The 14,623-nt window shown below is 43.8% G+C and overlaps 1 protein-coding gene across 4 annotated transcripts in view; it reads right to left on the reverse strand.

Annotated features, from left to right (window-relative positions):
- Positions 1-14,623, reverse strand: part of PRKCD (protein kinase C delta) — a 450,985-nt gene that overhangs the window by 236,030 nt on the left and 200,332 nt on the right. The window lies entirely within an intron of this gene.

Consider the following 14,623-nt stretch of genomic DNA (forward strand, 5'->3'; position numbering starts at 1 on the left):
TCAGTCAGGCTTTAACCAGGAGCAATGTGTAAACTATTTGTTCAAAACTTCAAAACAGTAACACAGGGAAAACACCCCACAAAAGGGGCCACAGCAGGGTTACTAAAATAGTGATTTTTAATAACTTAAATAGTACCAAAATGCCAAAAATTGAATTTGTAGAACTGGACGTATTGAATTTTAAAGTTTTTAGAGGAAATAGCTCCAAAAGGCATAAAGCGCCTAAAGGAGTAAAGTACCAACTGTGTATATCTAGTGTTCTCAAGCCTGACTCTGTCTTAGGCGGAGCTACCCAAACTACCCTTAAAATCTGTCATCTGAACGTCAGATCTCTGACCTGTCACCACCAAGAAGTACATTCGTTGATTACTGATGATAATCCGGATATTTTTTTCTTTACTGAAACCTGGCTGCACGATCAATCCATGGCGATTATCAATGTAGCCCTCCCTGCGGGCTACACCATGTACTCTCACCACCGGAACGCTAGAGGCGGAGGCATCGCAGTGGCGGTTAAATCTTGTTATCCTTGCGCCTGGAAACCTACCACCATAGTAGGGTGTGAGAGCGCACATTTTAACATCACGGTGAACCCCCACTTTACCTTTTCTGGATTACTAATCTATAGGCCGCCCGGTCCTGAGGGCGCCTTCCGCCACAGCCTACCGGAGGTAGTCGCCTCACTAGTTATGAAAACTGTTAATTTCACGATCATTGGCGACCTTAATCTGCACATGGAAGCTCCTCTTTCCAACTCGGTCCATTGCTTGTTGGCGGATCTTGAAGCATTCCAACTTAGCCAACTGGTACAATTACCGACTCATATAGGTGGACACTTGTTAGACCCGTTCGTGAGGAATCTCACCTCCAATATCTCAGTGCTCCAACCGAGACCCATGGCCTGGACCGATCATTATTTGATCGAAGCTCACATCTTCACTTCTACTCCTCCCCGAGGAAATAATGCTCCTGACATTCTCAAACGCCCATGGAGAAATTTAGATCTCGAGCATTTTCACCAGCTATTGATGAAACATCATCCCCAACCACCTATAGAAGTTTCTCTTGGGTATGACAACTTTTGTGAATGGTTAAATCACTCATTAGATACCCTTATACCGGCCAGGTGGAGTAAGACTAGATCGAGTCCCTCTAGTCCTTGGTACGACGAATCCCTCAAAAAACTCAAATCTTCCTGCAAAAAAGCAGAACGTGCATGGCGAAAAAACTATGATGCTGACCTTAAGTCAGCCTATAGGGCCTGCACCAGAGTCTACCATTGGGCCATCTGTTCTGCCAGGGCTGCCTTCTATTCTCTGGAGATTAAGAACAGCACCAATCCCACCAAAGCTATCTTCAGGGTATGCAATGACCTCACAAGCAAAAAGACCGACAACACTACTCCTGAAGCCTCATTGGCTCATTGTGAGGATTTGGCTTCGTTTTTTGTTGAAAAGGTGGAAGCCATTTATAGGTCATTCTCTCAGTTTCCTATCAGGGAGAATATCATTGCATCTACGGTCGTTAAGCCACTACTTATCATCCCTAGTCCTACTCTGGAGGAGTTTAAAGCTCTGACGACTAAAGTCAAATCCGGCTCCCCGGATGATCCTAGGAGACCCATTCAATTCCGGGAGTTCGCCCAGTGTTGCTACCCTGCAATGCACAGTCTGATGGATCTGTCCTTTACTACCGGCAGTGTTCCTAGGGCATGGAAGCAGGCGACTGTCATCCCTATTCTCAAAAAGCCTGCCCTGGACCCTACCAAATCTGAACACTATCGGCCTATCTCCTTTCTTCCCTGGCTCGCTAAATTCGCAGAATCTCATGCTAATCATATTTTATCTTCCCATTTGCAAGAAGCCAATATTCTGGATAATTCCCAGAACGGGTTTCGTGCTGGCCATAGCACCGAGACAGCGCTCTTGGTCATGGTGGAACACATCAGGAGGATGTTAGACCAGGGTCAGACGGCGGCACTGATCCTATTGGATCTTAGTGCCGCCTTTGATACGGTTTCCCACCAGATCCTCCTACACCGTCTCATGGAGGCTGGAGTTGGAGAGTTAGCACTTGAATGGTTCCGATCCTTTCTCGCGGATCGAACCTTCAAAGTATCCACTCCTCCCTTTGTTTCGGCCCCTCGTTCCATCCATCAGGGTGTCCCCAGGGATCGGCCCTCAGCCCTACCCTTTTTAATTTATATGTTCAGCCACTGGCGGAGGTAGCCCATAGCTTTGGTCTCACCTTGGTGTCATACGCCGATGACACACAGCTGGCAGTGGCACTCAATGGTGATTCCAACATGGATGCCCCTACCTTTCAGTCAGCCCTCAAAGCTGTGGCAGGCTGGATGGGCAACAACCGACTCCAACTTAATGCCTCTAAGACCAAGGTCATTATTTTTGGTAGGGAAAACGGACTCTGGGGAGATCAGTGGTGGCCAGCTGAATTGGGCCATGTTCCCACCCCCGTTGCCGAAGTCAGAAACCTTGGGGTGTGGCTCGATGACAAACTCTCCTTCACATCACATACGAAGCGTGTAGCTGGTACTTGTTTTGGTGCCCTGCAGTGCCTTCGACCCATCTTCAAGTTTTTTTATGCGGATACCCGACAGATTATAGTCCAAGCCCTGGTTCTTACCAGATTGGACTATGCCAGCTCCTTGTTTTTGGGTGTGAATCAGGCAGAATTAGCTCGCCTTCAGAGGGTGCAAAACGCGGCGGCCAGGATGCTGGTCGGCCTTCCAAAGTTTGTGTCTGCCCGCCGCACTATCCAAGACCTCCACTGGTTGCCTGTGGGGCAAAGAATTAAGTTTAAAGCTCTTTGCTTAACTTTTAAAATTCTTAAGTCTGCCTCCCCTCCTATCCTATCGCGGACAATCCAGCACTATGTTCCTTCCAGAGCCCTCCGCTCCTCAGGCTCAAATCTTGCCATTGTGCCACGCTTTAAAAGAGCAAGAATGGGGGGTCGCTCTTTTTCAGTGATGGCAGCAGCACTCTGGAATTCTTTACCTGCTACTCTCCTCGCCATTCCCGATCTGCTCCCTTTTAGAAAGGCTCTGAAAACCTTCTTATTCTCTTCAGTTTAGCTTTCTCGCTTGGTTTACTTCTGCTGTGTTGTGTTTTACCATCTCCTGAAAAGCGCCGGGACGCCTCTTGGCTGCGGCATCTGCGCGCTATACAAGCGAAAATAACATAACATAACATAGGCACATTGGACCGGGATGAAGTTACAAGTTCAAGTCAAACATGATGGAGCGCAGGCAGACTATAGGGACTAAGGTAAGCCAGCTGAACAAAAAGTACCTTTAATGCTAGTTTTGTGGATGGTTGCATGGATCCGTGTCAAACATGTGCTGCGCAGCCAAAGCAAGGAGTCAGTTCAGAAATGTAGTGAGGCTGTGATGCAAGGTCCTGTTGCAATGATGTTGAGGGTCCCATTGACAATGGCTTGCGATGTAAAGTCCGGAGTCGGGGATGCGTTGCGCAGTCGGGGTGATGCATCGTTTCTAGGAGCTGCGATGCCGAGTCTGGCATAGTCGTTGAGGCTGTTGTTGACGAGAGATACGAGGGTCTGTGCCAAGGTTATATCATGCAGCGGCAGCTCCGAAGGCGATTGAGGCTGTGGCGGCAATGAGTATTCGCAACAGCAAAGGAGACTTGTCAGTTACATTGGATCCACAGGGGTTGGCAAAGCACCTTAAGCCCACTTCCAAGGATCCAGGACTGGAGTGGAGTGGCACAACTTGGCAGGGTAGAGTCACAGATGGCAGATGCAAGGTTGGTGGTAGACTGTTATGTCCCTGAGGCTTCAGATCAGGAGGTAAGTCTGCTAGCCCTTGGAGTCACTCTGGGTTCGAGAAATGCAGATCCAGTCCTTCACACCCAAGAAAGATGGCAGTAGGCAACAGGCTACAGGTCAGCACAGAAAAGCAGGAGTCCAGCAGACTGGCAGTCCTTCTGCAGCACAGCAGTCCTTTCTTCTGGCAAAGTAGCCACATGTCTGGATGTGTACTGAAGTGGTGGTGTGTGAGGTCCTGTATGTATTTAAAACCCAGTTGTGCCTTTGAAGTGAGGGAAAAACTTCTAGAGGTTTTCCTTTGAAGCCTCCAGGCATCCTGCCTTCACTGCCCTGGCTCCAGACATACTATGGACTGTAGGCAGCCCTTTGTTCGGAGGCAGGACACAGGCTGTTGACGGTGTAAGTGGGGCAGTGCCTAGCTCCTCCCTCCCATCCTGCCAGTGATGGTCTATCCAGGCACACATAAGCTCCCTATTTTGTGTGGCTATCCAGAAGGAATACACAAAGCTCAACTATTCGCTACAGCCAGTCATGTGACCAGAGACAGGCTGCAGTCACTAAATGGCTAAGGCAAGAAAATGCCAACTTTCTAAAAGTAAGACAGTACTAGAGCCAGGTCGAAATGGAAGTTTAAACTGCACACGAAGGCTATGCAATGGCAGGCCCGGGGCATGTTTAAAGTGCTACTTAAGTGGATGCCACAACAAGTGCTGCAGGCCCACTAGTAGCATTTAATTTACAGGCCCCTGTAGTGCCACTTTACTCGAGACTTACAAGTAAATTAAATATGCCAATTGGGGAAAAGCCAACATTACCATGTTTAAAGGACAGAGCACAAGCACTTTAGCAATGGTTAGCAAAAACGAGATCAGCACAAAAATAGAGGAGGAAGGCAAAAGGTTGGGGAACAACCACCCAAAGGCTGACAGGTCTAACAACAATATAATTCAGACAGTGTGAACTTCCTCATTTTCTAACTAGGGGACTTTTGTCTCAAAAGGAAACTGAAATCTTAAACACTTGCATATCATTTCAACTGAGGGGAGAGAAGGATTCATTCCAGCTCATTACTTTTTTCCACTATTCACACAGATTACATTTCTCTTGACAGACGTTTATCTCTAAGTACTGTTTTTTTCCCAGCAGGGACACAGACTGTCTAAAAAAGCCCAAAATGATGCCTCTCTTTTTAATGTTACATGGAATTATTAATAAAATACCTCCAAGTGAGACAGGTGCATAATAACTATAAAATGTACTGGTCTGTTCTACAGAGCCAACCTAGCCGAATTGCAACCGCGGTTCCTGTGGCTACAGTGTAGACCCCAAATATCAAGACAAGCTATGGAACATAAGTGGGTTGCGGGGAACGAATAAAGCACACCGGTTGCTACAAAACAAATGTAGGTACAAACTTGCTTTCTTCTAGGTACAGTGTTGTATGTGTTTTATTCTTTCTATTGGACGCTGGAAGGTAGAGAGGACCTGATCAATACAGTGGTAATCCTATGCTTCCATGTAGGACAAATGTATTAACTTTTAGTGAATACGAAAATGGTTTGCCGAATGTGTATATAGATATTTTCTTACAAAACCTATGTATTTTCAGGCACTGCAATTATTTTTGTAACATTGTGTTACAATGTCAAAATAGCTAGACAAAGCTACAGAACGTGTAGCATAATTTACTTCAATTGCGTTACACACCACATAATGTACCTCTCGTGGCCACATAATTCAGAAAGCCGTGCCACATAAATTGTTCTGCATTATTGCAATGGCCCAGCAGGAAACTACACATTTACGTCAATTCTTTTTTTTTAATCTAATAAAGCATTTGAATAGTCACAGCAAACGTTTGGCTAAATGAGTGAACTGAACAGGTTGGTGTGGAGGAAGGTAAAATCAAAACCACAAACTAAAGTTGGCATGCAGTTGCCATGACAGTTGGAAGAATGTCCCAAAAAGCATCAAGACCCTGACATCCTGTTTTCAGGTAAGCCTCGCACAAGTTTCTATTTTCTGACCGTGTTTATTTTGGAAACATGTCTAAGCTTTTACCGATGCTCTGCTTAAAATCTGGTACAATGAACGTTGGACACATCTATAAACAGACACAGGACATCATCTATAGGCCAGAATGTCCTGTAATAGAAAAGCTCTACCGCCTCCTGTTGGGACATATTGTACTGTTGCTAGCATTACATTATTAAAACCACTGCTAGTGTATATGAGATACCGTTCACTGAAGCATGCCTTACCAGAATGTAGAGAGTTACAGAGGAAGTTCAGAGCATCCTCGGTAAGGCGGCAAAACCTAGTGTGAAGAACCATATTCGGATAATGTTTATGAAATGAGTTGCTTTACAACCTAAAGTAAATGGTGTCTTACCCCCATTATTATTACTGGCCAGTTCAAGCAGATATTTTCTCTGGAGACTTGTGCAAGCTAGGTAGAACGTTTTTATTCCTGGAAAACTATTTATCATACCCATGAATATTTAGTTATTTAATTTTGTGTTTAAGATTTATTATTTTATTTAACATGGTCAAAGTAACTAATTTATACATTATATTTTATCAGCTGATTATACAACAGGCTTTCGAAAATAGTACTTCATATAATAAAAATATGAGTAAATATCAACATAGAAGGAACAAAAAAAATATAAGAAGGCAACTAAGGAAGAAAATAGAGGTGATAGTCCACAGTAATAAACAGTCATGCATTGAACTTTAACTAGGGGTGATTAAGTACTTTTCATCTACAACAAAGGATTGGTGATTTTTAACTTCATCTTTCCAAGGTCCGCGGGGATAAATATTTATGAAGCGGATATCAGTGTTTTTCAATTTTATTAAGGTCATCTACAGAATGTATAGAATTCCTTTACAAATACTGTAGATTTCATACTGTATTCCACTTTTGTACCGGTTAACAGTTGTTTGTTGTGGTGGCTATGAATTTTGCAAACATGTCCAAAGGTTTGCTTGCATCTTCAGCAAAGTATGCTAAGTGCAGTTTTTATTTTTAAATACTTTCGATTTCATACCATTTTTTTCCAGATGGACTATATTTTTAGGAAAAGAAAAATGAAATGCTTCAATAACCAAACGCTACTTTGATAGTATCAGCATTGTTCAGTTGTACTTAGTTTTGCTTTATATAAGAGACGTGTTGCTGTGCATCACATTCTACAAAGAAATAGGATACATATTTTTTATATCTATTGCCAAAGAATTTCAATGATAGTCAATCCTTCTATGCATCCACAATTTAGGATCCATGTCTTGATTACAATTCTCATTCTATATTTTTCTATGTTCACAAAGTTTGGCCTTGGATCTTCATAAGGCAGCAAGTGTTACAGACCCACAGCTTTACTAGCAGTGTTCTAGGTTTTATTTTCCTCATAAGGCTGCGTGGGGATCATAGAGTTAACATAGGAGATTTACTCTGGATTATTTGCTTTTTTTGGAGCTGTACAAAGCGCTGCTTTTCTCCATTTAATACGGTTGGTGTTGGTGCAGAATGTGTTGCTGCGTGTGGGAAGTTAAAGGCCAGCTGGGTATATGTGGGTAGAAGACAGAGAGCAAAATTGGGAGAAAGTTACGTAGGATAAGAAGGATGGATGGAGATAAGAGAAGCTGATAGCCTGGCGCAGTGGGGAGCAAAGGGTGGAAGCGGGCCGCTTCAGCAGCGACTGTAGGTGGCACATGACTAACAAAATCTTTTGGGGTCTCACACTTTTTTTATTATTAGAATTTTCACAAATCAATCATTTCCTTCCAGTGATGAGATCCTGGCTCCTGACCCAAACCCAGTGTGATACTGAGCATCTTGCTTCATTTATCTACATTATGTGCGATCAGACAAAAAATTAAGGGCCATGAAACTGGAGGAAAAGCTCTGCTAAGACCTCAAATTGTCAGAGCTGTATAACCCGCGTGGCAATTTGCTGACTGAGGGTGCGAAATAGCTGTCTAAGGCCTAACTTGGTAGTTCTGTATTGGAGGAAAGATAGCTGTGCTATTTCATACATGCACCTGTAAGTGCTGTGTAGAGAGACCTCCTCTATATAAGGCCTGAATCTGTAGGTCCCATGTACATTCTCTGCTGTCTGAATCTTAGTACGTAATATGCAAGTAGAGGGATAGTCTTGATGCCTAAAAACAAAGCATGCACATCATTTGAGGGGTCAGCTCTGCTGTATGAGACCTGACCCTCTAACACTTGTAAAACCAGAGATATACCTGTGCTGCCTACATGCTAATCCCTGCACTTTCTAAGCAACCTTCCTTGCTTTGCGCGGTAAGAGCCTGTAAGTCTTGGGTCAAAATTTTCCACTAATCATTGAGTTTTTTTTGGGGGGGGGGGGGGCGGGGGGGGAGGGGGTGCCGGGGGAAGCACGGATATTAAGAACCTCAACCCCCGTAAAATTCAGGCTCTCAACATTGCCATTCAATTTAAATTAGAATGCACTATAAAAAAATCTAAGGCCGATTCACAAAAGCATTTGTGTACATGAAGCAGTATTCCTGTAGTAGGCTTAAATTCCTTTGTGAATTAGCCCAAAAACTTACAACGTTGCAACAAAATAGGAACTTTTAGGAAATATACAGATACATTTAGTACACAAAGAACTTTTAGGTGAACTAATTAAGCAAACTGCAATGGCGAGAGTGGTTTGGAAAACTAGTTCTATATTCTTGATTTAAAACCATTTGGTTCTCGTTTTAAAGCGGCATTCACCGGCTTATTAATGGTGTAGGCGTCAATTCTGTCTGATGTATTATGGGTTTTCGAAAATGTTTATATAGAAGGTGCTCTGCACATGATATACATCAATACAGTATCAATTTAGGTAAAGAAATGATCTGTCAACCACTACTTAATGGCCGCCGTGAAGTATTGCAGAAGGCCTTACTAGGGATGAACAACGACACTCTGAGAACTGCTTTAGGATTGCTACACTAGACGTTTTCAGATCCTAGCACGGATTATGAATTGGAACAGGCTATTTGGTTTGCTCCACTGTTCTTGGGTCCTTTGGTGCAAATGGCAAGTGAGCAGAGTTTTGGAAGAACAAGGTGCAAACATGGGCAATTACTAGTACCAACATTTAATCCCACAAAATTCCTCAAGGCCTTTGTCCTTAACGGCCTCAAATGATAGGACGTTTATTGTGGACAGAAAGACTAAGGGGCCTATTATGACTTCGGCGGTTTAATGCCTGCCCGCTGCAAACACCACCAAGCCAGATACATCCCGCCCACCATATCATAGGTTATCTGCAGGGCTGGCGGGTGTGGGCAGTGGAGTCATGGCGGCAGCATACGTCGGCTCTGGTTATGAGCCAGAAGCCATGCTACAGTGCCTCCAGGCAGTCGTGCACACTGCTTCCTTAAATTATGTTGTGCAAGAGAAACCTTGCATGCATCCGACCCGATGGCACTGGAGGGCAAAACAGCATAAGTCACAGCTCACAAGGGCAGATTCGCCCTAGAGCCAGTTATTCGCCTCGCTACCTGCCCTTCCGCCGACTTTCACATGGTGGTGTCCCCGCAAGGAAAAAGTCGTCGGAAAGGCAGGTCCTGATTGGGCTGGCAGAAAGCTTGGCCGGACCCCTCCATGGCACGCCTCTGCCACTGCTGCCCAGTAGCAAAAATGCCAGTGATAGCGGCAGTCTTGTGGCGGTGTCACCGCAGAGATGGTAATCAATCGGTGGGAAAGCCGAGGAGGCAGTGGTCAGACAGCCTAAAATGCGACGGAGAGGCGTATCCCACCATCATTGTATTTAGGCCCTAAGTCTCTGAAAAGAGGGATTTAAACAATTACATTTTGCTTTTTTGGCCATATGTCAATGTTATACTTTAGGACGAAGGTAAACTTTTAATGCTACAGAGGTATGTTTAACAATAATTCATTTACTTTGTTTTCACATATATTACTCCTAAATCTATATCGAAAAAGTAAATTATATTTTAGGTTGAAATTGGCAGTGGCCACTAGGCCCCATCACAAACACACAAACAATGCTAGGCCGTAGATAAAAGTGTTACTTATTTCCACATGACACATAACACAGATGAAAATATGACCCGACAAGGTTACTCCTGTGCTAGAACTGCTAGGATGTAATGTACAAGTTATGAATAATTAACACTCAACAGCTGTAAACTCTTGACCTGCCAAATGTCAAGCTATATTCAAGTTAACAGAGCTTGTGCTGGAGGGAAATGTATATTAATTTAAAATGCATATTCAGAAAGACTCCGGCTGCAGAAGAAATTGAAAATCAACAGTAGTTCAAAATAAATAAATATATGGGAGCACACAATAGGCAGGTGAGATTTCCTACAACTGAGCAATAGGATCAGGGAGCATCTTTCCATCAAACATCATTGTTTTAGCTGTATAGCAGGCAGTGATTTGACTGCATGGACTTGAATTCCATATCGTTTGTGGGCTCTGTGTTCATTACCCAAGTACAGTAATTTTGATTAAGGGAACCCATCTGTCTGATGCAAGTGAAACCGACCCTGTAAGGACTGAAACAAATACATGATGTATCATTCTCCAGGGTCATTCTAAAAGTAACAATGATCTTGAAAATTATTTGGGGGCGGTTTCTGTAAGTTGAGCTAATGTACCACCAGGTTGCTGCTGTAAAATACTACTTGTGTTTGTTCTTACACATTGAATATTCCCCCTTCCTGCCCCAATAAAATAACCAGTGTAGGGAGCATTTCCCCCCAGGAGGGCGATTGACCACGAGAGAAAACATGAAGTCCAGTCTTCCCAGAATACTAAGCTTCACACATACATGACAGAAGTGCCTCTAGACCATCAGCATACAGATTAGGAAGAAGAAGGTTTCCAGAGATCCTCATTCCATAGACACAGATATCGGATGGACAGGAAAGTTCACACACAAAAATGAACCAGTATTGCATCGGGAACTGGGCAAGTTCAGCTCGCAAAAGGAAGAGAAAAGAGAGGGAAATGAAGACGGCAACAATCTTCCAAAGTCTTTAACACCTTGCGTGTTGGACATTCCATAACTGGGTGTGGTCGTGACGGAACCATTCCGTCATCAGTACAGCTCAACCGTGACTGATGACGGAATGGTTCCATCACCAGCATCAAAGGGGTTAAAAAACAAGAACACAGACCTCACCTACCACTAATGACAAAACGCGTGAGATGGCCAATGGTCATGAGTCACTGTAGCATGCAGCTTGCACAGCGGAGGGTGTTGATGGACTGAACTTGTTGAATGAGGCATAAAGTTGGTCAAATGGAAGCCAAAGACCAGGAACACTGCAAGACAAAACTAAATAGGAAGGTGTGGGGCAAGGCTAAAGGTATGAATTACACGAGGACTGGGCCAGGATATGATATACATTATTTCTGGGGAAATTTACAGGGAAACTACCAAGAGAAAATTAAGGGCATAGCCTCTCACAAGACTAGAGTTATAGTACTTAACAGTGTTTTGCTACTCAACTTTACACACATTAACCAACCTGAAGAAGATAACTTAAACCTATCACATCCACATATAACGGCATTAAAGTTACAAAACGAACAAAGAGGTTACGATGCTTTACAATACCAAAACCCAAACAATGGGTAAATAAACGCCCTTGCAGTTGCCTGAGCTGCCATGGGACCTCTCACCCCCCCCCCCCCCCAACTTCCAAGTGGCATCCTATAGGGGGGGCTCTGACGGTGCACCACCGTTACATGATGCACAATCAGTGCACCTCCTGACAGCTTCTTTGCCTCTGTGCCCGTGTCTGAAATAGGGTTCAGGCCCCTAGGCAAAACGTTTCCTCATTTGCATGGGGCCACACCCCCATCAGGCCCGGACTGGTCATTGCGGGCACCGGGCAATCCCCCGATGCGCCGCAAGGGTGGAGGCCGTTTTGTTACAGGGCGGTTTATGCAGCATAGCTGGAAAATCGGCCCTGCAACAAAATTGGCCGAAAACCGGCCTCGGGAAAGAGCTCAGACCTTCCCCCGGGGGCTGGCCGAGCACTTTGCCGGGACCGGTTTTGGTTCCCAGTCCGGCCCTGACCCCCATGAAATGAACAAATAACCCCTTGTGTTCACGCCAGCAAAAACTTTGCACCAGCAAAATCTGTATTCTAGGAGCAGCTGTACAAGCATCTGTGGTCAAACACATGTAATAAAAATGCAGAATTGGTGAAATGTCGAATTAACACAAGACTTTGCAAACCACCGACCTAGCAATTTTCCACCCCCCGACTTGTGACATGTATGTTAAAAAAGGATCTCAGCAGTAAACGCTTTATTGAGCATAGTAAAACAGTGCAATGGCATACAGAGGCATTTCCCCACACAGATATGCAAACACTTAAAAATTTCATTCTATACTACTGAAATACCAGCACTATTAAATAGAAATAATGTCTGAAGCTGCTTTTAACTATTCTAGGTTTGCTTGGGTGGTATTATGTCAGTTCAAGGCAGTGATACTGTGCCAGGAATGAAAAACGCCTTTGGGATTTTTCAACTCTGCATTGATTGCACTATCTAATCCTATGCTTAAATACTTTGCTACAAAAATAGCAAAAGGCTTTGTTACTTTAATAGCTTAACCGCATCGCTGCTGCGGCGATTTTTGCGCTGTGCGGCAATTTTAAAATTACCGCGATACATGACGAGCTCAGCTCGTCATCAGCACACGCCACCCGTGGGTGATGACGAGCTCAGCTCGTCATCAGCATCGAAGGGGTTAAGAAAGTGCGCGAGAACAACAGAGATTTGAGGTAGGCAGAATTGTAGCATCATTGGTATTAGAGATGTGCTCCATAAAATGAACAGGGGCGGCTCCTCCATTACGGCGGAGGAGCATTGCCGCACTGCTTTCTTGCAGTCCGAGAAGCCTAAACATAAAATGGTATTTTAAATACCATGTTATGTTTCTGCTTCTTGCGCTGCGAGAAAGCAGAAGGCAGGGTATGCCTGGTTGCGGGCAGGCGGGTGGGAGGGTATGCCCGGTTGGGGGCGGGTTGGGGAGGAGTCGTTTGCCCACTGTTGTTGGCCCAGATTGTTTGGTCGGCGCAGGGCCAACCAAACCAGTCATGCACGCTCTACATTTTATCTATGTAGGCTGCAAGCCGCGTAAATAGAGAAAATGGCCTACTCTATAGGCGCCTGGCTGGGAGCTGTCCGCACCAATCACGACGCTGCCATTGCAGTGTTGTGATTGGCTTAGACGGTGGGAGCGAGGATGCATGCTTCCTGTTCCAGGAAAACACTGGTGCGGGACACAGCCAGGAGTGGAGGCGGCGCAGGACACTGTAAGGTAAGTTTTTTTAATTTTTTTTTTTTTTTTTTTTTTAATCGCCCCGCGTGAACCCCCCCCACCCGCAAAACATGCGAGATGTGACTGAAAAAGAAGCAGCTGTCCAGCTAAAACTAGGAACTACCCAGAGTTCTCAGCCATTGATTTAAATAGAAATAGTTTGGCACAAATGTCACATTTGAAAAGATGAAAACGGACTTGCCTGTGCATCAAGTTAATCTTTTTCCCACCTCAAATCAGCTCACTAGCTACCACTTTTCCCCACTGAATATGTCAGAATGTGTAAGGTAGTGAAATGGTGAGGTGGTAGCAAAATTTCGCATTGGCTTCTTTCAGTATTGTAGATTGTTTGGGAACAGAGTCTCTTTAGACTGCCACCTCCACTCACCTTTCAACAAAAATACTACTACAAATATCTACAAATTAAATTTGAAGAATATCGGGGATGCATGCGGTTGCTCATATGAAAAACACTTACTTAAATATCTTTAGCAGTCTTTTGGGACATATACTGCCAGGCACCACATACACTTACAACCCCAATATTTTGTGGATTCAGAGGCATGATACAGTGTGGTGGAAGACATGATGGAATAGAGAATGATGTGCAGGATTGTTCTATTGGACCAAAGAAGAACCAGATGTTTTGATTCAATATGCAATATTCGGGGCTTTAAAAGCCATTTCACATAAGGCTGTCTACGCAAAATAATATAGGTAATTTAAAATCTGATATTTCATTTAATAGACAGGATTTACTCTAGAAAGGTTCACAGAAATTTTGCAATGCACCATTTGGGTTTGGAAGTCAGAAAGGAGACTTGAACATAACATTATTTAAGTTTTTTTTATTAGCTTTCAATAGCTGAAGGCTGCAAAGTTACCAAAAGACACTTCAAAACTTAATAAGGTTTGGCAAGGGTTTCTCAAAACACTATCGAAATTACATGCTTTACAAAATCTTTGCCGAGCTAGAATAGAAGAAAAGACACTATCAATTTCTACGATTGGAACAGACGGGGGATTTTCAATATGAAATTACTGACCCTAGGAACGACTGTACAAATGATAATGTATGCAGATGGTAGGCATCAGTGTTCATTTGTGGGAAATTGAACTTATTGTTCATTTATCTTCTAACTTTGACCCAGAAAAAGCTGTCAAAAGGTAGAAAAGGGAGAAAGATGTCAGAAGAGAAAAATAAGAAAACCTTGAGAAAGGAAGAAAGCAAGGATGCAAGAGACAATGCAAGAATGATATAAACAGACACAGATTGTAGGGTGGTGAAAGAAAGTGAGCTTTGGCTATCGGAAACTCGGGCATTGGGTGGGCTCCTGAGGAAACCCTTGAATCCATGCACATTTTTCTAGTAAATAAGCACTGCCCTTGACCACTTAATATACAATCCAACTGCAAGTAGAATACATGAACTTCCCAGTTCAGCATGGCAATGGAATAAAATGTACAACAAATAATTCATA

The sequence above is a fragment of the Lissotriton vulgaris genome, chromosome 9, assembly GCF_964263255.1.
Source record: "Lissotriton vulgaris chromosome 9, aLisVul1.2, whole genome shotgun sequence".
In the NCBI taxonomy this organism is placed as follows: domain Eukaryota; kingdom Metazoa; phylum Chordata; class Amphibia; order Caudata; family Salamandridae; genus Lissotriton; species Lissotriton vulgaris.